At 39.1% G+C, this 27,962-nt stretch overlaps 1 protein-coding gene and 1 pseudogene across 3 annotated transcripts in view; both read left to right on the top strand.

The window, feature by feature from the left end:
- Positions 1 to 20,208, top strand: part of LOC116467977 (hsc70-interacting protein-like) — a 34,275-nt pseudogene extending 14,067 nt beyond the window's left edge.
- Positions 1 to 27,962, top strand: part of ADGRL2 (adhesion G protein-coupled receptor L2) — a 696,353-nt gene that overhangs the window by 401,265 nt on the left and 267,126 nt on the right. The gene's annotated exons all lie outside the window — the stretch shown is intronic.

Here is a 27,962-nt window from a genome sequence, read left to right as displayed (position 1 = left end):
GTGGAGCAGGGGCAATTGGAGTTGTTAGGGGAAATGTGTGATTAATGGAACAGGAGTTGGGGAGAATCCAGGTAGTTATGCTAGCTAGAGAGTTTTTGTTTTCTGTTGTTGTTGTTGTTGTTGTTGTTGTTGTCTTATTCCAAGAGAGAAGGACAGGAAAAGAGGATGGTGTCAGGAAATCTGAGGTGGAGGCGAGGAAAGTTATGAGAGTATGTGCCAGATGCCTTTGGTCCGGTGTGGACACTGCTGAGATCATCTCCTGGGAAAGTAAGTATAGGAAAGGGTGGAAATGACACAGAGATAAAAACAACTTTATTCTCGTACCGAAGAAAAGGAAGGGCAAAATAATGTAAAACAATTTACAATGAAAATGGGTAAAAAAATGTAAGGAGAATGAAGAAATGGAAACTGGTTATTGTAAAGTTTCACTTAAACATTAACTTGTGCCAAGGTTAAATGAGTAGTGAGTCTGGACTTAGGATTACCTAACAGTCTGTAAGTTTACATTTTCCAATATCAGCACACCAAAAGTAATGGGTTTTTTTTTGTTTGTTATCTGTTTGTTTTATTTTTAGTTTAGTGCTCTTGTATTCTACACTAAGGAAGGAAGTGTGGGGCAGATATCTGCATATGAAGTAAAGGAGGCCAATAAGACACAAAAGAGCTTAGTTTTTAAGGAAAAACCCATCACCTCTCTGGGGCTATCCCTTCCCCCTGCTCATCTTTGGCCTTGCTGGTAACAGTAAATGTATTTATTTAACTACATGAGACAAGCCTGTATGGGGATGCTTAGGCCTCCCTTCATCATTATACTTCCCCTCTTACACAACCCAGATTTCTGTTGGCTCATACTACCTGGGTGAAACACCAAATTCAGGGCAGCCATCTCCTAAAAACCAGTTAAATCTAATACCTGTGCATTACTTGGCAAAAAGAGAAGGCCCTAAAAGTCTGACTGTCTGCTTATTGCGTCTGGAATTACCATTAGCATTTAGGATAGGTGCATTCTTAGGCTTAGCTGGCTAGTCCGGTTTTCCTGCCTCAAGACAGAGCATAGCACATCAGTCACTAAGTGGCTGCCAGTGGACACAGGGCATCCCCTGGGAGCGGCGGGTCTGGATATGGTCTAACAGGGGTGCTGAGCATTGAGATTCCTGGAGAGATTGGTGGTAGTGGTACGTGGATGTCTGGGCCTTCAAGGACCAGATAGTAATCAGTAGGAAAAGGAACAACACAAAAATGGTCTCGGAATACTTCCAGCCTGCCATTTGCTGCTGCTTCCAATTTCCTTCTTCTTTGGTCCTCTTTCTCTGCTTTCCTCTTCCCCACCTTTCCCAGATCCCAAGTCTAAGGGTCTTGTTGACCAGATAAAACAATTTGTAACATGTAGCAAATAGAGAATGTTGAAGATTTTTAAACAAAGGAATGAAACTCACCTTAATTCAAAACCAAAGATTTCTTGAGGAGCTACTTTATGTCAGGCACTGGAGTGTATGTGGGGGATATGAAGATAAACATATCAGGCCTTTTAGTTAAGGAATTCATCATCTATTGGAAAGACAAAACTGTTAAACTCAAATACTGGATGACATAGGGGTACTGAAGAGAGGGAAAGAGGATGATGACAGAAAAAGACACTTCTGCAGAAAAAGAAAAATACTAGCAAAGCAAATGTCTGAAGCAAATGCATGTAGATATGGGAATGCACATAAACATGAACAAAACTGTGGGTTTTTTTTCTTTTTAATTTGATTTATTTATTTATTTATTGAGACGGAGTCCCGCTGTGTCGCCCAGGCTGGAATGCAGTGGTGCGATCTCGGCTCATTGCAACCTCCACCTCTCGGGTTCAAGCAATTCTCTGCCTCATCCTCCCAAGTAGCTGGGATTACAGGCACCCGCCACCATGCCCCGCTGATTTTTGTATTTTTAGTATTGGCCAGGCTGGTCTTGAACTCCTGACCTTGTGATCTACCCGCCTTGGCCTCCCAAGGTGCTGGGATTACAGGCGTGAGCCACCACGCCTAGCCCTGTGTATTATTTTTCTGGCAGCAATGTATAATGTTGTTTGGATGCAGAAAAGCCTACTGGTGTACATCACCATGCCAGGCTAATTCTTGTGTTTTTAGCAGAGACAGGGTTTCACCATGTTGGCCAGACTGGTCTCGAACCCCTGACCTCAGGTGATCTGCCCATCTCTGCCTCCCAAAGTGCTGGGATTACAGACATGAGCCACCGTGCCCTGCTGGGAGCGGCTCTTAAATGGCAAAATTCCTGTAGCCAGGTCAGCCTGTGAAAGAACAGCAGGAAGCCAGCCTATAGAAAAGAGGTGATGGGCTGGGCGTGGTGGCTCACACCTATAATCCCAGCACTTTGGGAGGCTGAGATGGGAGGATCTCTTGAGGCCAGGAGTTTGAGACCGGCCTAGCCAACAGCAAGATTCCATCTCTATAAAAAATTTAAAAGGTTAGATAAGCATGGCGGTAGTCTCAGATATTCAGGAGGCCAAAGCGGGAGGATATCTTGAGCCCAGGAGTTAGAGATTGCAGTGAGCTGCGATCATGTGAGCTATATGCACTCCAGCCTAAGAGACAGAGCAAGACCCTGTCTTTAAAAACAAAAATTTTGGGGCCAGGTGTGGTGGCTCATGCCTGTAATCCCAGCACTTTGGGAGGCCGAGGCGGGCGGATCACGAGGTCGAGAGATCAAGACCATCCTGGCCAACATACTCTCTACTAAAAATACAAAAATTAGCTGGGCGTCGTGGTGCACGCCTATAGTCCCAGCTACTTGGGAGGCTGAGGCAGGGGAATCACTTGAACCAGGGAGGTAGAGATTGCAGTGAGCAGAGATCACGTCTCTGCACTCCAGCCTGGTGACAGAATAAGACTCCGTTTCAAAAAAATAATAATAAAAATAAAAACAAAAAATTAAAAAATTTGTTCTAAAAAGGGATGGAAAAGAGGATATAAATGGTCAAGATACCTTAGAGGAGAAATGGACAGGGTTTTGTGTATTATTGCAGAGAGAGACAGAAAAGCTGTCATACTTGACTTTAAGGTTTCAAACCTTGGTGATGACATTTTGGAAAAAATAGGAAACATAGGAGGGGATGTAAATGTGAGAGGGAAGATATCGAATCCAATTTGGACGTAATGAGTGTTTTAGGTGCCAGAGCCTGTCTTTCCAGGGAAGAGCAGTGTGCAGGTGGAAACCTGTATTTAGCACTGAGGAGACGCAGGGCTAACAGCAGAGCTGTGGGCATCCTCTGCAGACAGGACCCAAAGCATAGGTGAGATTGTCAACGAAAAGAGAGAACAGGTGAGAAAAGGGCTAAGGAACAAACTTTTAGATCACATACACATAGAATGCAAAGAGAAAAGAGACAGAAGTTGCAGTCACACAGTTAAAAAGAAAACTGAGAATGTCCCAAGAGAGGAAGAAAGGGTGGAGAGTTTCTGGAAGCAAGGCCTGATCAGGCAACAAGGAGGAGACACAGACAAGGAAGATGGAATATGAGAACATTAGCTGTCACAATGACTTAGACATGGATGACTTTCAGGAGAGAAATTTCATGAAAAGATTTCTCTTCATAGGAAGAGAAGTCATAAGCTGGGTGATAAGGACTTACCAAATGGCTCTAATGTATTTTAATATTGAAACAAAAGCAAAGCATTAAGCTTTCTAGGGGTTTAGCCCTAAATTGGAGGAACAGAAGATAAGAAATAGGGACTACCTCAAAGGGTAAGGAAAGTAGTACAAATTCAACTTGGTCTGCCGCGCTATTTTACCCAACCAGAGGCCTGTTGTAATCCTGGTTTCTCTCAAGCTGTTACTTCCCATCCTCAAGTGAAGGTGGGTGGCAGTTAATGGGGAAAGACTTGATGACTAAGGTTAATTATCAGAAAGAAAAATTACAGTGTACAATTATCTGGGGGAAAAAAAGGATGACTAAGGCCATAAATCACAATCAGGCTCTTCCTACAATTCATGCTTAGGAATTAAAGGAATTTTCCCCTAAGAATGTCATCTCCACTCCACCCACTGTTCATGGTGTATTTTATTTTTTGAATACAGTCTATCCTCATAGGAGAATGTGCAAATTTCTTGTTTTGTATGGCCTGCCCATAGGAAAAGGCCTTGATGATAATCCTTTCACCTGAAAGTGTGTTCCTTGGCTCCTGGTGACTTTTAAAGGCTATAGAATTCTCACAATAGCTTTGCTATCCATGTAGCAAATTCAGTGGTCAGTCTCCCTACCTTATTATGCTTACTCTAAAAACCATGATAATCTGGACAATCCTAAATGAATGTATATCTTTCCTTGGCTTTGCTTGAATGTATATTATTGTTGTTGTTGTTGTTGCATCCACATGTTGGATGCTCAGTGCTCGGGTCTACCCAAAGCAATCTGATAACAAATAGCACCATATTACCTGTGAGTAGAATATTATTTTTGCCCTATTCAAATACTTTTTTATTAGCGACACACAACTCCTCTTCAACTACATACAGATACCTGTTTAAAAGTGCAGCTGAGGTGTGATATCTAGCTTGCTGGAAGAGAATATAATTATGTTTTTACCTAACAGGTAATCTCTGTGTTATCCAAGAGTTATGTATGGGGAATATGAATTATCCATGTACCATATTAACAAAGCATTCAATTGCACTTAGCTTGTGTTCTTCTTTTCAAATATAAGTAGCTATTTTAAATGCCTACGCTTGTTCTCTATTTCTTTTTAGTTGTAAGAATATCTCTGCCACTTACATAATTTTTGCAAACTTTTTATTTTTGTGCATATATTTGTGTACATATACACAAACACACGCACACATACACACACATTCTAAAGCACTCAAGGAGGCACCTTCATAAACTTGCCCTGCATGGTTGTGGGTTTATCCGTCAAAGAAATCATTACCAAGAGAATGCCTTGCTTTATACGCTTATTAAATTTTTCAAAAATGCTTTTCATTATATTTATGCAAACATAACTGGGCTAGCTCATAATTTACCAAATGCAAGCATTTGTCAGGGTTATTTCCAATCACTCAGAAAAATGTGCCTTTGTGTATTTTGATTATTTAAAGCAATATTGTTTCCATTATGCATCTCTGTTGCCAGAACAGCATGACTGTCTTGACTGAATGAGGAAGTGGGAATGCTCTTAATTTTCATACATGCATCTGCAGAAGTACTTTTGATTGTTTAGCCAATGCACAGATAATGATGTAGGCATAAATGTTTTTGCACACATTTTCCTTGGCACTTCAGAAGAGAAGGGTAATGCAAAGAGTAATTACATATACTATTGTTTGCATTAAAATTTACATATATATACACACACATATATATATATCCTAAATTGTAAGCTGAGGAAATGTTTAATATTTTGAAGCATAAAAATTAGGATGGACTCATTCTATAGAAATCTCTTTTATGTGATCACATTTTATTTATATACTTCAGCTAAACAGTTTCCTTTATTTTTTGCTTTGGGCTTGTATAAGCTTTCTACCAAACTCTAAAGTTCTTAGAGATCAAACAGTGCCATTCAAACTCGCTTATTGCCTTGAAACACATCAACTTACTTGCTCATTAGATGAGTCCATTATTTTCCAAAGAGACAGGAAAGGAAAACAGACAAGGTATTAGAGACCACACTTCTGAATATGGTCTCACCATATAACTATAGAATCAAACATTTTCTTCCTAGGTTACTATATTTCATTGAATGTAAGATGCTATCAATGGTAAGATGTACCCTTATTTTATATTCTAAAAAGAAACACTAAAACTCTGCCAATGAAACTATGATATACTACTGATTGAACAAGTTATCCTTATTTCAGAGAAGTCATTGGGTGGTACAAAATTAATTGCAGTATTTGCCGTTAAAGTACTGCAAAAGCCGCAATTACTTTCGCATCAACCTAATGGGAGACAAGATCCATTTTACAATGGATAAAATAGGCTTTATGGAATAATTAGAGAGCTTTAGCTCTTGGGTATAGTATGTTAACTACATTAGCCAACTCAATGGTGCTCCTTTCCTGCAAGAGACTATCTCCTCTATTCAGTGAGACTAAAAAAATGTACCATGGATTCCAAATTGCTTCTGCTGTTTCCCATGTACAGAGTTATCAAGAAGATATTTTCTCTTTCAAAGGAGATGACTTTGGCTTGAAGGAATCAGAATAGTAGTATAAAAAGTAAACACGGCAGGGCGCGGTGGCTCACGCTTGTAATCCCAGCACTTTGGGAGGCCGAGGTGGGCGGATCACGAGGTCAGGAGATCGAGACCACGGTGAAACCCCGTCTCTACTAAAAATACAAACAAATTAGCCGGGCGTGGTGGCGGGCGCCTGTAGTCCCAGCTACTCAGAGAGGCTGAGGCAGGAGAATGGCGTGAACCCGGGAGGCGGGGCTTGCAGTGAGCCGAGATTGCGCCACTGCACTCCAGCCTGGGCGACAGCGAGACTCTGTCTCTCAAAAAAAAAAAAAAGTAAACACACACAAAAAAACAAAAAAACCCTTAGTGTTTGGAGTTTATTATTATTTTTAATTTAAACTTTATTCTTGTTTCTGTGAGTCCTTAGGCTACGGGTTGATCTAGCTGACACTTATTTCCCTACTCACTGTCTCCTTAGTTCTCAGTTTTTCTGCCCATCAGTCTCTCTTCTCCACACTATTAAGAGGCATTTGAAATTTTGAGGTGGGTACTAAATATGCCTTAAAATATCATTATAAAACAATATTAAAACATGGCCAACCAAGCTTTAAAAAAATTTTCAAAACATGTTAAAAACTATCCTGTTCCAAACAAATTCTTGTAAAATGTATACACCGATAATGAAAGAAGTAAAGTCAATTCTTTGGCTATCAGAGAAGGGACTTATAGAGAAATAACTGGTTCCCCGTCCCCCTCACCAGCTCAACTTGATTTAATTAGTTGATTAATCATGGCTGAACAACTAATCACCTGTGGTGTGTCTCCTTACCTGTTTTGGAAATAGGCGTTACAAGGCAAGAAACAAAGCTAGGGGGAAAGATTAAATTGCAATTTAATTGATTCATCACATATTGCATATCAAGATATTTTCTAACGTGTCAGATTCTTCTGGCATTATAGGCAATATTCACTTACTCATCCTCATCCATCTGTTAAATAAATCCATATGAAGCACTTCACGAGTCTCAAGTACTCTGGACAGAAAGAGAACAGTGCTGCTTTCTATAGCAGTGTTTCTCAAACTTTTTAAGCTAAGAACCCATTTCTACTCTCAAAAATTATTGAGGATTCTAAGAACTCTTGTCAGGCATGGTGGCTCATGCCTATAATCCCAGCACTTTGGGAGGCAGGCAGATCACTTGAGGCCAGGAGTTTGAGACCAGCCTGGCCAACGTGGTGAAACCTCATCTCTACTAAAAATACAAAAAATTAGCTAGGTGTGGTGGTGCACACCTGTAGTCCCAGCTACTCGGGAGGCTGAGGCATGAGAATCACTTGAATCTGGCAGGTGGAGGTTGTAGTGAGCTGAGATCACACCACTGCACTCTAGCCTGGGTGACAGAGAGAGACTCTGCTCAAAAAATAAAAAATAAAAAAAAAAACAAGAACTTTTATTTTTTGTGAGTTACAGCTCTCAATATTTACCACATTAGAAATTAAAATGAGAAATTTTTAAATATTTAATTGTTAATTCAATATTTATGAAGAAAATCAGCCTTGCACAGACACTAGATGCAAAGAAAAGGAAGAATATTTTACTAGCCTTCTCAGATAAATGTGCTATTCTTCTTTGATACTGAATAAAACTTTGACAGATAGTTTATTAAAGGTTAGTTGCAAGGTGGAATCTGAAACTGTATCAATGAACGTTTAAAAATCTGCTGCATTAAAACACATTGGTTAATCTTATATTTTGAATAGATCTTTAGCTAATATACTACATGCATGATTTTGTAACGTCATGCCTTGGTCATTCGGAAAGTACTGTTTCACTGAGTTATGTAGATTTCCCATATGTCAGCATATTTCATAAAACATTTTAAAAGGAATCACCACTGTTAATATCACCACCAAGCTTATCAGAAAAGTCTTTACATATTACGAAGCTGTCAAGTTCACAGTGACAGATATAAATTGTTCTTCAGCTTACAATTCTTGTCTGCATGTTTGAATTTTATCATTGGCAATAAGTACTATTGATTGTTTCCTTGAAGTGATTTGGCTTGCTTTCATTCATTGTTTAAAAAATATCTGCACAGCACCTAAATCTGAATAACCATCGTTTGTCTGTCAGTTGCTTTTTAAAGTAAAAATGGTATTTCATGAAGAGAGCAGCTATGTCAGGTTACAACTCAAACATTTATCTCATAAGTGCTTTTCCTCAAGACGGTCAGACTTCAGTAGTCTGCGAAAGTGCTTTTTGCATGCATCCATTTTGTCATATAGAATATTAAAGATGTATATTCAGAGATTTAGATTTCATAAAATTAACAATGATTGTTTTTAAAAAGACATCCTTAAAATTGGTATTTGTTTGTTGTTTGTTTTGTGTTGTTTTTGTTTTATTGCAAGTGTGAGGTGGTTAAGAATATGACTATAGTGCTACATATGGTTTGGTGCCACAGTTTTAATTTATGCTAAGATGTTAGCAGTTTTATACACCAGTGCTTTCTATCATCATTGCAAATGTCAACAGAGTGAAAAAGGCAAATAATGTCTTAATACGGTTTTGAAAATAGATTTCACTTTATAAATCCTCCTGAAAGGGTCCAGGGACCCCAGAGGATCTGCTGACTTCACTTTGGGAACCTACTCTAGAGATTCAAAGGTTAAGGGAGAAGATAGATTAATGAACATGAATTTTTAGTGGTTTGTAATAAGTACAGTGATAGAGGAAAGCAAAAAAATATTTTCAGAGCACTCTAAAGGAAAATATATCTGAGTGTGATCCTGAAGGACACCCAAGTGTCAGCCAAGTAACGAAGGAAGTCTTTGGCTAATCGAATCCTGTGCCTGGGAATATGATTTCTGTTTTCATTTCACCAGTGCTTTCTAAAGTCCAAAGACATCTCAACCATGTGGTTTCTATATGGCAACTGGATTAAAAAAAAATATGCCCAGTCAAGTAAGGCCATTAATAAACAATTACCACTAAAGGTTGAGTTACTGTGGGAATTTGGAAGGAAGGACCTGGATGGTTGCATGAGATTCCATGTTGTATTGCATAGACATTCGTATGTGGTAAGCCAGATGTCATCTTTCAAGTACTTTTGGGCTCTGTGTCCCAATAGAAATAAATTCAAATCGGTCTTCGTCAGTGTGACCTGACATGATGTCATTGAACTATTTTAACTAACACTGAAAAAAGGTGAAATTATTGACATGGATTGAATTCCTAACATATGACTTGGTGACCTTACAGATATGATTACATTTAATTATCAAACAATTTAATGGGCATCATAATATCCTCATATTTAAGACCAAGAGACTGAGGATCAGAGACGTTAAGTAATACGCCAAAAGTTACAAAAGCACACAGTGTGCAGAACTGGCTTCTAAGCCGGCTGTGTCTAACTGGGAAATCCCTGTTCTTTCTCAAACTGGGATATATATAACTGGGAACAGGCAGAGTTATAGCAGGTGTAAGATAAGCCTTAGAAAACACACTGCCTGTCATGCTGGAGCACCAGTTCACCTGGATAGTGGATTTTTTACTTTTATTTATTTATTTATTTATTTGAGACAGAGTTTCACTCTGCCGCCCAGGCCGGAGTGCAGTGGCATGATCTCAGCTCACTGCAGCCTCCACCTCCCGGGTTCAAGTGATTCTCCTGCCTCAGCCTCCTGTGTAGCTGGACTGCAGGCATGCACCATCACACCCAGCTGACTTTTTGTAAATAGAGACAGTGTTTCACCACGTTGGCCAGGCTGGTCTCAAACTCCTGACCTCAGGTGATCTGCCCATCTTGGCCTCTCAAAGTGCTGGGATTACAGGTGTGAGCCACCATGCCCGGCTTGATAGAGGATTCTTATAATATTTTTTAAATTAAAACACCCAGATATGTAATGAAATGGAATGAAAATCATTTGAAGATGGAGACTTCCAAAGCATTCCATCTTGAGAGGGAAGGACCTAGGATCTTCCTAGAGCATCCAAGAGTCAGAGTTCATAGTCCTCTGCATTGAGGGAACTTTTGAGATACTCTCTGAGACACGCATTTTTATGTCAGACAAACCAATGTGTTTTGCCCAGTAACTAGACCAAATGCTGTTCAGTTAGTATGCAAAGCAGTCTAAAATTGCTCCTAATTCCTGATTGTTGTGGGTATAATACACATTTCTAAGCATGTTTCACAGATGTGACATCAGCATGTACCAGAAGAGGTAAGGTTAGAAGGGAAGAAACGATTAACTCTAATATTTACAAACAGCCACTAATGGCCAATGATAGTGATGATGATGAGAATGAGTGTGATGCAAATGATATTTTTTGAGTATCTACCATGTGCTGAGCACTATGCATAACTTCATCATCTTAAGTAAACTGCACGCCAATCTTGTAAGTTGATCTTATTGTCCCCATTTGTGTATGTACCCAGACATAATACTATGCATTTGTGTTATCTCAACAAGTCTGTGAGCTATTATTATCCATATGCTGCTGACGAAAAATTGGTCTCAGAGTGGATAAGTAATCGCCCAACTTTATACAGTAAGTAAATGATGGAAATACGCAAAGACCCTGAGGGGCTTGTCTCAAAAGCCCTAGATCATTCCATGCCATGCTGCCTTGATACTAGGTAGAGATACTGTATTAATCTGTTCTCACGCTGTTAATAAAGACATACCAGAGACTGGGTAATTTATAAAGAAAAAAAGGTTTAATGGTCTCACAGTTCCACATGGCTGGGGAGGCCTCACAATCATGGCAGAAGGTGAAGGAGGAGAAAAAGCATTTCTTACATGGCAGCAGGCAAGAGGGCGTGTGCAGGGGAACTGCCCTTTATAAAACCGTCAGATCTCATGAGACTTATTCACTATCACGAGAACAGCATGGGATAATCCTCCTCCGATGATTCCATTACCTCCTACCAGGTCCCTCCCATGACATGTGGGGATTATGGGAGCTACAATTCAAGATGAGATTTGGGTGGAAACACAGCCAAACCATATCAGATACCTATATAATTTATCATTTAAATTTGGATACTTTTGAAAGTAAAAGCAGATACTATTAATAACTGTGCCAGAGCAAGAGACATAAATTAAGATTGCCTCAGAAAATAAGGAATAAATAGTTACCTCACTATTAGGCAAAGATAGAGGCTGAGTGGTATCAAACTTCTTAAAAATATATGCATCAAGGTATTTCTTTTAAAATATTGACTAATCATTTCACCTCAAGCAATCTTTCATAGTATGGGGCAGGGCAGGGAGAAGGCATATATGTATGCTTAATACTCAAGAAATAATTTTTACCTAGCAATTTATAGAGTAAAAAACATGCATCTTTTTGATGCATTTTTATACACAGTATAATAGAAGTCAGGCACAACACTCTAAAGGGGATAAAGAAGATTTAGAAAACCCTAATTCAGTATTAGAAATTAATGAATGTGGCACTTACTATGTGCTGAAATATTATAACTTACTGATCAAGGGGAGAGAATTTTGAGAAGTGTGCTACATACTTGAATATTTCCTATTTCAGAAATAATCCTGTAACAATAACTTGAGACAGTTTTATGTAATTGTGGCAGGTAGTCACTCCACCTTGATTCAAGTACAGGTTTGGGCATGTTTTTTTTTTTTTTCTTTTCTTTTGTAGTTGCTTCTACTCAATGTATCATAGGTGTAAGTCCTTAATTTCTTTCCAGTAAAAGAAGAATAGCTTATAATTTCTTTTGTTTCTTTTTCTTTGATGCAAGAGTTCTCTCCTCCCAGTTTTTAACCTGCTTTGTTCAGACATTTTTTCTGCTCTATTTTTTTCTTTTTTACTCCTCTGTAGATTTACATAAAGTTAAGTGACTTAAGCTGTTTGTGACATTATTTTTGGATTTTACTGCTTCTTGCTTTGGCTGCTCCTGATCATATCCAGATTTATTTTCTAGAGGAAGCTAATTTAGTAAATTTTTTTTTTTGTAAAATAGGTACTGTAAGCTTTCAACCAAACAGGCCACTCAAATGTACAGAAGAAAAAGCCACATTTGTTCACAAACAGATGGGTTTTTCTTTTTTCCTTTTTTTAATTCTAAAGAGACATATATATATATATATATATATATTCTTGAGTAAAACAATATGTACCAGCTTTGAACAAACATTTCATGCAGACATTAGGTCTAAACAGGAGAAGAAGCACCAGCTCAAATAGTATAATTTACCACTGTGAGATTTTTCTGTTAGTGTGTATGTGCATCTTGTAAATTCTTGTGCTTAAAGTTGCCTCTCAACCTTTTAAAATCATCCTTATGAATCTTTTCAGTTGGCTGGACATAAGAAAAGGAGGCTTTTCTCATGAATGAATATGAGAGCTATTATGTTAAGCGTGGAGTAAGAGTGTGCTGAGCACTTAATGCCACATGACATGCCTGGTACTCCCCACAAGCTTACCTTCAAAAGGATGAGACAGAGACAAATATAGCTCTGCATACATGTCAAATGGCCAAGTGCTGAGGGGGAAATATCTCTTATCCCCCTGCTTTTTTTCCATTGTCTCTTCATGAGACCAAGGTCACAGAACCTAATGAGGAACAGAAGTCAAAGGAAGTAGAGTTCTTAGGTCCCCTGTACAGTACCTGGATTATAATTAATAGCTGAGGTTTTGAGGCCAACCAGATCAAGAAAGGCAAGATGTTCTGTTCCCACGGGCATCTTTAAGCTTGGCAATGCTAAAGTTAGGGATGGTTTGCCTCTTCAAAGCCCCACAGCATCGTAATTGCTCAAGGTACTGAAATATATGATATCATTTCATATGAAAATGGGGCAAGGGCAGAGAGAAGAAAGACTCAAGTGATAGAGAAGAAAGAAAGACATTTTACTATTATATTTTTATACCAATGACCTTCACTTGGTCTCTAACACAGTCTGTCAAATCTTAAAAGTTTATTTCTAGCCTTAAAGAAAGTAGCTTGAACAGTTCATTTCTGGATATGGCAGGCAGTGTGGTAAAGGAAAAAGCAAAGTCCCTGCAGGCAGAGAGATGTGTGCTTGATCAGTTCTGCTATAGACTTTGCATGACCTTAAGCAGCTTCCTTAGATTATTTGAGCTCTATTTTGTCATCTGTAAAATGGTTACAATAATACTTACTCCCCGGTGTTATTCTGAGTACTGAATGAGTTCTTATACCCAAAGCATCTAGTACAGGGCCTGCACGAGTTTGTGTTCTTTCACTGAGTATTGCTGTTGTCATTAAAAGTAAAATTTTCTTCTCAGAAATTACATTTTATTACTGTCATAACCTTATAGACCAACAACAAACTGAGTAATCTCTACCTCCTCTTCCCTGTGTGGCTGGCACTTTCGGAGAAAAGTCTCTTAAAAGGAAATTAAAGCAGTGCAACCACCTGTGATTTGTCAGGGTCGCATAAAAGAGCTATAGCCCACCACCACCATCAACAACAAAATCAGTATCTAAGAACTAGATTAATCCAGGTTTGAAACCACCAAAAGGAGCATAAAACGGTAAAGCAAAAATCAATATATATTCTGAAAAGTATGGAGAGAAGGTAAATTACATTTTGTGTGTGTGTGTTTTGTGGTAATAAGGAAGATTAAAGTAATATTTAAAGTGGTTAAGAAATCTGGACATGGGCTCAAATGCAACTCCACTATATAGCATTTGATCTTCAAAGAAATAAAGTGCTGTTTAGTTTTTGATCCTCAGTCTTCTCATCCAAAAATGGGAATAATAGCAGACTTACTTCATAGGATTGTCATGAGGCTTATATGGGATACTGCATGTAAAACAATCACTAAAATCCCGCATTAAGGATGAAATCTTGTTATTAGCATACACGAGCCTTTTGCCTCTATTTAGCATCGGTTGGTCATGTTGTCTCCATTTTCTCTTCTGGCTGTTTCTCTAAATTATCAGGACTTCCCAAAGCAAAGGCTTGGGAATGTCTGCTTCTGGAACATTTAAGTGCACTTGAGAGCTCCCTGAGAATGAAGCATTCTAGAGTGTAAAAGTCATGAGCCAGTTATACATATATGATTCTCTGGGTAAGTCCACAGGAACCCAGTCTGGGCTTCTCTCCTTTGGAAAGAGGCACAGCATGGCTCCCAAAAGGCCAACTACAAGTCAAAGGCTATGCATCATCATGTTTTGACTTTTCACCATCAAAATTCATCTATCAGTGAGACACAGTTCATATGACTAATCTTGTTTGATTTGGCAATGAAGTGAAATGTCAATAGTCTTCCTATTTTGAGCGAAATTATTAAATATACCAAAGGGAATATTACATGTGTGTTAGTCATCCCAGAATAAAGATGAGCATACATCCCTGAAAACTTCAACTCCACTAATGGGATCATGGATCACCAGAATATTTTATATTTCAAATGCATACTTTGTTCACATTCTTGCTTCACTTGGAGAATTGTGTCACTGTTGCCTGAGTCTTGGGTTTCCTTTACTCCATGCCTGAATTCCCCATTGACACTAATGGGAATTTCACCTTCCAGCACAAGACAATATATGGAACTAAAATGACAATAGCAGAAGGAAAATAATACATTTTTTACATTGTGCTACAGAATATTTTCTTGGCTGTTTCTGTTATAGTCATTGACTATTGCTAAGAAAGATCCATTTGGAAACCTAAAAACATATTGTCTCTAGAGGCTAGTCTTTTGAAAACATACTTTTACCTTTACATGTCATCACAAATTACATAAAATAATAATTATAGATCAATCTATATAGTTTTAATTTTGTGGTTGGTTAATTATAAAAGCATACCTCTCTGGCACTGCCATTAGTCTATAAGGTATGTGTGTCTCACTCTGTGGCAAAGCTGGAGTGCAGTGGCGCCATCTCGGCTCACTCCAACCTCCGCCTCCTGGGTTCAAGTGATTCTCCTGCCTCAGCCTTCTGAGTAGCTGGGACTACAGGCACGCGCCACCACGCCCAGCTAATTTTTGTGTTTTTAGTAGAGACGGGGTTTCACCATGTTGGCCAGGATGGTCTCGATCTCTTGACCTCATGATCTGCCTGCCTCGGCCTCCCAAAGTACTGGGATTACAGGCTTGAGCCACCACATTTTGGGAGAAAAGATTGTCCATATTTTCTTAAGGAAACGTAATGCAAAATCTGCCAGTTACTAAAATTAAAAGTATGGTGAACTGTTTGTAGGTCATGTTGACACATTAGCAATAACCTGTGGAGCTATGAGTTGTTAGAATGTAGCATCAAAAAAAAAAATCCTGGCCGGGCGCGGTGGCTCACGCTTGTAATCCCAGCACTTTGGGAGGCCGAGGCGGGTGGATCACGAGGTCAGGAGATCTAGACCACGGTGAAACCCCGTCTCTATTAAAAATACAAAAAATTAGCCGGGCGTGGTGGCGGGCGCCTGTAGTCCCAGCTACTCGGAGAGGCTGAGGCAGGAGCTTGGTGTGTTGTCACGCGTGAGAGCTTGCAGTGAGCCGAGATCGCGCCACTGCACTCCAGCCTGGGCGACAGAGCAAGACTCCGTCTCAAAAAAAAAAAAAAAAAAAAAAAAATCCTCTGTGAAAGAACAGACACAAAGCCCATTTACATGAGTGACCACATGTCAAAAACGTAGTGAATTGGTTTGCGGACTGTCCTGTTCATTATTTTGCTGACTTGGAAACCTTAAAGTGTTTTGTATCCTTTTAATTATCTACAGAAGTATGAATTGTAATGGAATTTACATAAAAATCCTGCTGGAGAGTGCAGACTTTACTGCGTAGTCAGCTTTGCCTTCTAATCCAATCTTCCCCAATGCAGTTGGTATGGCAGTTGCCAAACTCAAACAGCGGGATCTCTTTTGTAAAGAAAAGTATGAATTTGAGCTATAAAATGAACAGAATATTTTTCTATTACTCTGGATGTTTCCTCTTGCTGAGTTTACATGAGAAGTCTAGCAGGAGGTGTTATTAAACAGCCTCAGAAATTAGCCCCAAAACAATTATCTTGGTTTAGCTATGGAAAAAGACACCAGAGGCTTAATGAAAAGAGCATTTGAATTTTTGTGATTGGATATCTGTTGGACACCTCTGTAGTTATTAACCCTTATGGACAGGATTTCAGATTTTTTATTATTTTTAATTGAATTGGTTTTGGAAAACTGCAGATTAAAAACACTTTTCTCCCCTGTGTTAGTCAGAGATCCCAGAGCAAACTGTGTAATAACGGGTTTTTTAAAAGTTTGGTTTAAACCTTGCCTCATGGCAAGGAATATACCCTTTTTCCACATAAATTAGAGTTTTCATATTACAATAGATTTATAGAACTACTAAGTAAGAAAGAATATCTCTAGTCATATAGGCCACCATCCGTTCCTTACAATCATTGTCTTCCAATATCCATGGCTTTCTTTGTGTTTAGTAGTAAATTGGCTATGAATTAAAGCTTCCTACAGACTCCTTAAGACAATATTCCAAAAGTTACTATATTTTTCAGTTTTTTAATCTTCCTCTACACATAGGCAGAACATCAGGTTTCTCAATCCTGCTTCTTTCTCTGTGTTCTTTTACCATCCCAAGTAATTTCTCTGTTTTTATAGTATTTGCTATTTTTAAATATTTGTTGGCTGTTATCATGTCAAATCTTAAGTTACTTAGCCAGTTGCTTTAATCTTTCCTCCCAAGCCCCCTTCCCAACCTCACCTCCCCAGACACTTCATCATTTTTTTTTCTTTTCTCTTTACTCTCTCCAATCTTCCACATATTTCTGGAATTGAGTTTATCCAAACTGAATGCACTTTTCCAGGTGCATCATATATCATCCCCTAGGTCTGGGATATGATGGTTCTTTGTATACAGCCCAATGCTAGGGGAATTTGTCTTTTTTTCTGATCACTGTCAGCATGTTGACTCAGAGCGTTTTTTGAACATCTCCTGCTGATGCCTGAGGGAGCCTTTCTGCAAGTGGGCTGTCCTCTACCTGGTAGTCTATTTTTAAAATGTGATATGGGAGAAAACATGATTTTGTGGACCGTGTTAGAAAACATGTTCAGGTACCACATTCCACCCCCTGCCATTTTTAGAAACAAATCTATTTTATTGGCATTTTTATTTTTGTTTTACTATATTTTATTATGAAAATGTAATGGTAGCATATGCAGACAAATTGCTGCTGAGGTTGCCAGAGTGAAAATGGAGATTCTTCTAGCTGTACTACAGACATTTTTTAAAAAGTAGTTGAAAAGGTCAGCACTGACATTAAAAGCATTCTTTTATTTTGTTTTGAGACATAATCTTGCTCTGTCACCCAGGCTAGAGTGCCATGGCGTGATCTTAGCTGACTGCAACCTCCGCCTCCAGGTTCAAGCGATTCTCCGGCGTCAGCCTCCCAAGTAGCTGGGATTACAGGCATGAGCCACTGTGCCGGGCCAAAGCATTCTTTATTTAATGTTAACAAGTGAGGTCTTTATATTTTCTTCAACTATTCATTTTTTTAAACTGTTCCTTCTGACCATCAAACTAGTTCACAGTAGGTACAAAACTGAGGGTGAGAAGCAAGAGAAAAGAAATATAAAATTAAATATGAAACTACAAGATTTTAGTAATACAAGTTTCAGTTATATAATTTTTTTCTATATCATCATAAGGAAGTACTACTCAATATAAAAAGGCTGTTGCAGCTCTTAGATGGAAGTATGCTACACCAAAATCAACCACAAGTCACTTTAAGTAGTGTAAGAAAATATTATATAACACCTATATATCAATAAAGCAAAACTGGATAACTTGTGAGTCTGATGAACTGGGGAAAAACGCTCACTTATATATTAACATATATTTATGTTTTATATATTATACTATATGTGTTTTATATATTAACATAAATAAATATTCATGGATTCTAAGGGGCTATCAGTTATATAAACCTACTCCCACTGATTTGATAACAGCTTTTCAGAAAATAAACTATATAAAATTTAAACAATTTCCTTTTTTTTTTTTTTAATAGAGCTGGGGTCTTGCTATGTTGCCTGGGCTGGTCTCGATCTCCTAGACACAAGTGATCCTCCTGCCTCAGCCTCCCAAAGTGCTGGGATTATGGGTGTGAGCCACCGCACCCCGCCAGATTTAAAAACTTTCTTTTTGTTAAATGGCAACAGCATACGTTTATCTGTATAATTACATGTCACTCTCATCTTTGAATTACAATCAAAATTTAACTCAAAACCTATTTTAATATACTTGGAGTCACTTTTGAGGCTTTATGATGGTATCAAAGAGATAACCACACTGCTTTTAGTTCATTCACTTTCAATTATATATCTCAGTTAATACTAGTTTAGTTATATATCCAAACAATAGACCCGAATTAATCTTGAACAACAAAGAAATTTATTGGCTTTTGTAAGTTAAAAATCTGCAGGTAGGCCGGGCATAGTGGCTCACGCTTGTAATCACAGCAATTTGGGAGGCTGAGATGGGACGATCTCTTGAGCCCAGGAGTTCAGGACCAGCCTAGGCAACATGGCAAAACCCAGTTTCTACCAAAAAATTACAAAAATTGCTTCTGCGAGGTCACGCCAAGCCAGCACCTGGGCCTGGAACCGGGCTGCAGCTCCTCAGCTTCGCCCACTGCTTCCTGACCATGGACCCAGCAAAGTGAACGAGCAGGCCCTTGTGAGTATGTGTAAGCAGGATCCGAGCATTCCGTACACCGAGGAGATGTGCTTCCTGAGGGAGTGGATGGAGAGCATGGGGGTAAAGTACCACCTGCTACTCAGAAAGCTAAATCAGAAGAAAATACCAAGGGAAAAAAAACCCTGATAGTAAGAAGGTGGAGGAAGACTTAAAGGCAGACAAACCATCAAGTGAGAAAAGTGATCTAGAAATTGATAATGAATGGGTGATTGAACCAGACACTGATGCCCCTCAAGAAATGGGAGATGAAAATGCAGAGATAGGACCAGGCGCGGTGACTCACACCTGTAATCCCAGCACTTTGGGAGGCCGAGGCAGGCGGATCACGAGGTCAGGAGATAGAGACCATCCTGGCTAACACGGTGAAAACCCGTCTCTACTAAAAATACAAAAAATTAGCCGGGAGCGGTAGCGGGCGCCTGTAGTCCCAGCTACTCGGGAGGCTGAGGCAGGAGAATGGCGTGAACCCTGGAGGCGGAACTTACAGTGAGCCGAGATGGCGCCACTGCACTCCAGCCTGGGCGACAGAGCGAGACTCCGTCTAAAAAAAAAAAAAAAGAAAATGCAGAGATAACAGAGGATATGAGATCAGGCAAATGATAAGAAAGTGGCTGCTGTTGAAGCCCTAAATGATGGTGAACTGCAGAAAGCCATTGACTTATTCACAAATGCCATCAAGCTGAATTTGCGCTTGGCCTTTTTGTATGCCGAGAGGGCCAGTGTTTCCGTCAAATTACAGAAGCCAAATGCTGCCATCCGAGACTGTGACAGAGCCATTGAAATAAATCCTGATTCAGCTCAGCCTTACAAATGGTGAGGGAAAGCACACAGACTCCTAGGCCACTGGGAAGATGTAGCCCATGATCTTGCCCTTGCCTGTAAATTGGATTACGATGAAGATGCTAGTACAATGCTGAAAGAAGTTCAACCTAGGGCACAGGAAACTGCAGAAGAAAGTATGAGCGAAACGTGAAGAGCGAGAGATCAAAGAACAGAAAGAGTTAAGAAGGCTCAAGAAGAGCATGAGACAGCCAGAGGGAAGAAGAAGCCAGACCACAGTCAGAAGCCCAGTATGGCTCTTTTCCAGGTGGCTTTCCTGGGGGAATGCCTGGTAATCTTCCCGGAGGAATGTCTGGAATGGCCAGAATGCCTGGACTCAATGAAATTCTTAGTGATCTAGAGGTTCTTGCAGACATGCAGGATCCAGAAGTTATGGTGGCCTTCCAGGATGTGGCTCAGAAGCCAGCAAATTTGTCAACATACCAGAGCAACCCAAAGGTTATGAATCTTATCAGTAAATTGTCAGCCAATTGGGAGTCAAGCACAATGCCCTTCTGATAAATAAAGCCCTTGCTGAAGGAAAAGCAACCTAGATTACCTTATGGCTGTCGCAATAATACAAACCAGTGTACCTCTGACCTTCTCATCAAGAGAGCTGGGGTGCTTTGAAGATAATCCCTACCCTTCTCCCCCAAATGCAGCCGAAGCATTTTACAGTGGTTTGCCATTAGGGTATTCATTCAGATAATGTTTTCCTACTAGGAATTAATCCCTGCCTCTCTCCCCCGAATGCAACTGAAGCATTTTACGGTGGTTTGCCATTAGGGTATTCATTCAGATAATGTTTTCCTACTAGGAATAATCCCTACCTCTCTCCCCCAAATGCAACTGAAGCATTTTACGGTGGTTTGCCATTAGGGTATTTGTTCAGATAATGTTTTCCTACTAGGAATGACAAACTTTAAACACTTTTTAAACCTTAAAAATATTTAAAACAAATTTAAAGGGTCTGTTAATTCTTATATTTTTCTTTACTAATCATTTTGGATTTTTTTCCTTTGAATTATTGGGCAGGGAAGATACTTATGCATGGAAATTATTACTCTAATTTGAGTGAAATAAAAGTTTATTAGTGCAAGGCAAACATAACTCATTTGAGGATAAACTTTGTATTGGATATGTGGTTCCTGAAGCATTTTGGCTTGTCTTTTTAAATGCTTTATCCTTTTCTTTAAATATTTATTTCAATAAAACTAACTGTGACCACCAGTATTTCAGTAGGACCTGGGTAGAGACTGGAAGTAGTTGGCAGGGCAGTGGCAATCTTGCTGTGTTTTATATAACATGCATCCTTGGGCAGGTTGCCCTTAAATCTCACCCTGTGGTGAAGGGATTTTTTTTTGTAATGCTGCAGTAGAATTGGAGTACTTAGTTCTGTTCTTGTCTAGTATATCTAATAAATGTTTCATCTTATTTCCACATAGGGGAAATGAGGGAGTACTTTTCTTTTTATATTTCTATGCTTAAAATTCTCTTTCCTAGTCAAAAAATGCCCAACTCCATGTCTGCTTTCTGCCTGTTACATTTTTCTCCCTTACTTTTCTTGGGCTAAAGATAGGCTTTTCCCACCAGCATCATCACTGCTATCGTCATTAATGGCATAATTATACAAGCATATTTAATGCTGAGTTTAATTTAATATGTAATACATAGGGTAATGGTAGGGTAATACCCACAACAACTGTAGTTTCTTACTTGGCCATGAGAATGCTTACTTAAGTGTTAGACTTCCACTCTGGCAAAATCTTGTCACATCAAAAGACACTGGAAAGAGGGATTCCCTTTGTTGTTTGGTGTTCTACTTAGAAAATACCTATTGGAGTTAGAGTTTATCTTGTAGTATTCATCTTTGTATTTTGAAAATAATAAGGTTTGAATTAAATTGATATGCACAGAGGGGAACCAATTTTTTTGATCCAATGTGAATTATAAATGAGATAATCCAGTTATTCATTGTGGAGTTGTTGAGACTATGAAAGACTCATTGTCTTTGTATTCAGCTGTTCCTTAAATAGTGTAATCATACCCCCACCTCTGCTTGCTTTCTTTCCCTCCCCTCCAACGATAAAGAAAATGAAAATTTTCTGTTGTGCATTCAATTCTTATTTTAAATAAGACTAAGTATAGACATTGTACCTGACATTGCTACGTTTCTAACAATGTTTCAATTTAAAGTGCTAGCGCTTAAAAACATTTTCATGGGATAAGACCTTGCATACTTTGCTTATTTGAAGAATCAGTGGTAGTGCAGTGAAGTAAATTCTATGGAGTACATTTCTAAAATAGCACATTTCTGGAATCATAAATAAGTTTATTCAGGTTCTAACCCTTTGCTGTACACAAGCAGACAGAAATGCATCTGTTCCGTAAATGAGAAAAAGCTATTATGCTGATGGAGCATGCTTTTAAAATCCTTTAAAAACACTCACCACAGCCGGGCACAGTGGCTCACGCCTGTAATCCCAGCACTTTGGGAGGCCGAGGCAGGTGGATCACAAGGTCAGGAGTTTGAGACCAGCCTGGCCAACATAGTGAAACCCTGTATCTATTAAAAATACAAAAAATTAGCTGGGCAGGGTGGCGGGTGCCTGTAATCTCAGCTACTTGGGAGGATGAGGCAGGAGAATCGCTTGAACCTGAGAGGTGGAGGTTGCGGTGAGCCGAGACGGCGCCACTGCACTCTAGTCTGGGCGAAAGGCGAGATCCTGTCTCAAAAAAAAAAAAAAAAAAAAACCAAACACTCACCATATAAACTTGCATTTGACGCCAGGTGCGGTGGCTCATACTTGTAATCCCAGCACTTTGGGAGGCCAAAGCGGGCAGATCACAAGGTCAGGAGTTTGAGACCAGTCTGGCCAACATAGTGAAACGCCGTCTCTACTAAAAATAGAAAAAGTTAGCCGGGCGTGGTAGCAGGCGCCTGTAATCCCAGCTACTTGGGAGGGTGAGGCAGGAGAACCATTTGAACTTGGGAGGTGGAGGTTGCAGTGAGCCGAGATCATGCCATTTCACTCCAGCCTGGGTGACAATGTGAGACTCCGTCTCAAAATAAACAAACAAACAAACAAACAAACTTGCATTTGAGCTTGTGTGTTATGTTAATAATGTGTGTTCTCCTTTCTCAAAATTGCCAATGTGTACTTGGTTTAACTCAAAAACAGTTTCTTCTGGATTCCTTATTTGATTTATTTAACCTAATTATATTCTAATATTGCAAATATCACCATAAGTGAGTAATAGTAAAATTCCTCTTCTGAAAATGTGTACTGTGCTTTTTTAGATTTTTAAATTCCACAATCTAAAATACATTCTTAATTTTCAACCCCCCCAAAAAATACAAAAATCAGCTGGACATGGTGCGCGCTGGTAGTCCCCGCTAGTTGCGGGGCTGAGGTGGGAGAACTGCTTGAACCTGGGAGGTGGAGGTTGCAGTGAGCCGAGATCGCTCCACTGCACTCCAGCCTGGGCGACAGAGCCAGACCATGTCTCAAAAAAACAAAACAAAAACCCCAAAACCAAAACAATCCACAGGTAGTCTTTAGGCACTGTTGATTCATGATCTCAGAAAGCATCTCAATGACCTGTTTTCTGTTTGTAGGTATTTTCTCTTCTGTACAGTGTCCACTCTCAGCAGGGTTGCCCTTGGGGAAATTGCAGCAGCTCCATCTCCTTGCCCATCTTTTATTCCAATAGTCATGAGAACTTCTCTCTCACAACCGTTACAGAAATCCTCAGCCTGGCTCTTACCTACCTGAATTGGGTCATACATTCTTCCCTGGACTCATCCCTGCGGCCAGTCACATGAGATTAATACTGGGTTACTGAAACCCCTACCGTGGTCAAAGAAAACTTGGTGTGATGATGGAAACGTTCTATAATCTACTATGTCCCGTACAGTAACAACTAGTCATGTGCGGCTATTGATTACTCAAAATGTGCTTAAGGCAACTGAGGAACTAAAATTTAGACTTTCTTTTAAGTATGTTAAATTTAAACTAAATAGCCTTGACTGTATTGGACAGCACTAGAGTTGAGAGTGGGAGTCAAACCTACTTATATTACATGGATTGAGGAGTCGTTCCCCAAAGAAAAGGTTTTGGGAGGAGGAGGTCCTATTTTACCAGAATTGGGAAATATAGATGCCAAGGGGTAAAAGTAACACATGGTAACACATGTTCACTATACGTACCCTAAAACTTCAACTTTTTTTTTTTTTTTCTGAGACGGAGTCTCGCTCTGTCGCCCAGGCTGGAGTGCAGTGGTGCAATCTCGGCTCACTGCAAGCTCCGCCTCCCGAGTTCACGCCATTCTCCTGTCTCAGCCTCTCCGAGTAGCTGGGACTACAGGCGCCCGCCACCACGCCCGGCTAATTTTTTTGTATTTTTAGTAGAGACGGGGTTTCACCGTGTTCTCGATCTCCTGACCTCACGATCCGCCCGCCTTGGCCTCCCAAAGTGCTGGGATTACAAGCGTGAGCCACTGCGCCCGGCCAAAACTTCAGCTTTTTATTAACACTTTTTTGACTGATAGTTTCATTTCACATTATATAGCTCACATCATGTTACCTACAGTTTTTCTAATGTTTTGTTTTTCCTTAATTAGAATGCATACAGTAGGAACTTTGGACAGATAACTGTTCAGGCCTGAATAAGAATCCATCCTAAGCTATCATTAGGGATTCACTGCTTTTAATTGAATTCTCTTTTATGTACACTGTGTTCATCTTTCAGAGGATATTTTATTTTTATTTATTTATTTATTTTTTGAGACGGAGTCTTGCTCTGTCACCCAGGCTGGAGTGTAGTGGCGCGATCTCGGCTCATTCCTAGCTCCTCCTCCCGGGTTCACGCCATTCTCCTGCCTCAGCCTCTCCGAGTAGCTGGGACTACAGGCGCCCGCCACCACGACCGGCTAATTTTTTGTATTTTTAGTAGAGACGGGGTTTCACCGTGGTCTCGATCTCCTGACCTCGTGATCCGCCAGCCTCGGCCTCCCAAAGTGCTGGGATTACAAGCGTGAGCCACCGCGCCCGGCCTCAGAGGATATTTTAAATGACATATATGGAACCAAGTTTACATTAAATTTCATGTGGCATTTTTAATACAGATAACTGAATGACAAAGTAGTGATCAGTTTATAGATATTGCTGATGTCAAACATGTACAGTAACAATTGCACTACAATGTTCTCCTTTAACTGAAGTATGCAAATTTTCTCTTTGATGCTGACTTATTCATTGATTCAACCAAGTTTCCAAGACAGACAGGGTTCTTGCCCTCACTGAGCTTCTAATTCTCAATTTTGTGAAAATATGAGACACCATCCATGTTAGACTTGAAACGAAATAGACCAAATTAATCCTGGTTTATTGCAGAAAATTTAGAAATATTAAGACATAATTAGTGGAAAATAAAAATTATCTATAATCCCATCACACAGAAACAACTACCATTAATGTTTTAGTACATATTTCTTTAAAAAGTATATGTATATTAGTACTTATATTCATTTGTATAAGGATGAGAACCTGCTATAGATAATCCTTTAAAACTTAATTTTTTTTTTTTTGAGATGGAGTCTTGCTCTGTCACCAGGCTGGAGTGCAGTGGCGTGATCTCAGCTCACCCTAACCTCCGATTCCCTGGTTCAAGCGATTTTCCTGCCTCAGCCTCCCAAGTAGCTGGGATCACAGGCATGCACCACCACGCCCAGCTAATTTTTGTATTTTTAGTAGAGACGGGGTTTTGCCAGGTTGGCCAGGATGATCTCAGTCTCCTGACCTCATGATCCATCTGCCTCGGCCTCCCAAAGTACTGGGATTGCAGGCATGAGCCACTGCGCCCGGCTGAAAACTTAATTTTTACGTAATCATATGGTCTTTAAAAACATCATGTTTAATGGCTGCATAGTATTTCATTGTGTGAATAAAATATATATATATATATATCTAAAAAGTACAACTCTTAGGTAAAAAGGATATGAACTTTTTTTTAACATTTTAAAGATTTTGGAAATGACAAGTTCCATATAGGCGAAGGTTTTTGTCTGTTTTGTTTACTGCTAAATACCAGTGTGTAGGACAATGTTTAACACTTAGAGTATATTTAATAAATATTTGTTCAATGAGCAAGTGACTATTGGTATATAAAAATATACTCATCATAATTCAAACAGCCAAGTATGAGATGACCCATTTCCCTAAATTCTCATCAACTTTGAGATTTATATATATTTTTTTTCAGTTTTGTAGACATAAGATGGTATCTCATTGTGGCTTTTGTTCTAACTTATTTACTTTTTCCAGAAGTACAAATTGTGTCCATTCATGCTTACTTAGGCAAAAACAAGTTCTACAGGGTGAGAAACTTGTAGCCTGATTTTGGCTGAATATCTCAAAATCTTAAAATTTCGACTAAGCAAAATCCAGCAGGATTATGTGTTTGGGAATCATATTTCAGTCCACTAAGGAATCATATGACTAGAGAAGTCACTAAGCCTACTTTACCTCATAACATATTAACATATAAAAAGCCTTTAAATGCAGGTATTTGTGTTTTACTGAATCACCAAACAGAGAAACCTAGAGAACTGTGATGACCCTGCCTAATATTTAGCTCTCTCTATTCTCTGCAGAACTTTTTTTCTTCATGCCCTAAATGTAACTCGTAGTCTAATACGTAAGCACAATCGAAGTTTATTATAAAAACTATAGAGAAAATGCAAATAAGCCAACGTTGGGAGATCCAGTCAAATCTCATGTGGAACTATAACTAGGACCTAGAACACGAACATCTCATGGGGCTGTCTCCTCTCACCGAGCATCTGCTTTTCTTCTCTTGCTCTTGCCCCTACTCAATCTCTGTCTCTCTTTTTCTCCTCTCTCTCTGCTGCAGTGCCTGTCCATGCTGAAACATGGTTCTGCACTGACTTTAGATCCCTTTCCTATTCAAGCACTTAACTAACTGTGCTCTAGTTCCGAATAAGAGAATTAGATCCACTTCTCTTGGGGAGGTAACTGTCCTTCTTCTCCAGCCCAATCTGCTATAACCCTAGGGAAGGATCCCCTACTTCAAATATGGGAGCAAAGATGCCCTATTGATATGGGACTAGTTAAAGAAGAGGCGTTAGAGCTGATAAACATCCCAGAAGGCATATGTCACAATGTGCCTTCACTTGTTAGATGCTAGGATACAAATATAGGTAGAATTATTATATAATATTTGTTATATTATTATATAATAATGTATTAATCCAAGTTGAGTATACAATTTAAATAATCTTCCAGCCATCATTTAAAAGTCATTTATGATAATCAACAGTTTCTAAAACTCTAGTTTTAATTCTATTGCTAAGTTTCACTGTATTTATTTTTCAACTTAAGTGTTTTGCCATTTGGCCCTGTCAGAAATCTTTGATTCCACAAAAACAATTTTCTAAAGTTTATTTTTTGTTCTACTAAGTATAGGTTCTTATTTCTAGTTATTTTTAACTGAGCTGCTGTATCTTGCAATTTTAGTACTTTCTTGCAGTACTGTTTTTCTCAAAATTACCTGACTCTGCAAAAATTAAATAAATGAACAGAACCACCTCTTGCAATGCCACATTTCAAGCATTTTTGAGATAATCCATTACAACTGTGCTCTCTATACTAAGCAAAATGATTCATCTAAACTAGTGATTTAATGATGTACACATTTTTTCCATCTTTTTCATTTTCTTTGCATTTCATAATTTTATATTTCCCCCCAATTCCATTGCAATTCAAGTCTATTATGGAATGAATTAAATCATTTTCTATTTCTCATTTAACTAATTTCTGACAGTTAATCTTTCCAGTTCTAACTAGGGTGATTTTTGAGGAAAAAGAAAATAAATTACGTTTAAGTTACACCTATGAACAATAAACTATTTAAATCAAGCCATCTCCATCATTAATATCTATCATTCTGGCCATATACTCTGGGTCTTGCAATATATGACACATGGCTACATTTACGGGATTGGTCATCTTGCAGTTTCATTACTTCTCTTATTCAGATATATCCTCAAATTGTGGCAATATGCATGACATGACAGCCTTCCTTAATGACCGATAGAGATAGTTTCATCATGGTTCAGACCACCGTGATGAGCATCAATCACTAAGACAGCCAAAGATGTCAAAGCTGCTACGATGCTCTTTAATCCGGTGATCCTAGGAAGTCACAACTGTCAGCACAGATCTAAGCAATTGTCTAGCTCGGTGGTCCCTA

The sequence above is a fragment of the Hylobates moloch genome, unplaced genomic scaffold (assembly GCF_009828535.3).
Source record: "Hylobates moloch isolate HMO894 unplaced genomic scaffold, HMol_V3 SCAFFOLD_5, whole genome shotgun sequence".
NCBI classification, from domain to species: Eukaryota; Metazoa; Chordata; class Mammalia; order Primates; family Hylobatidae; genus Hylobates; species Hylobates moloch.
Note: the sequence above shows the minus strand (reverse complement) of the source record. Positions and strands in the feature narration are given on the sequence as shown.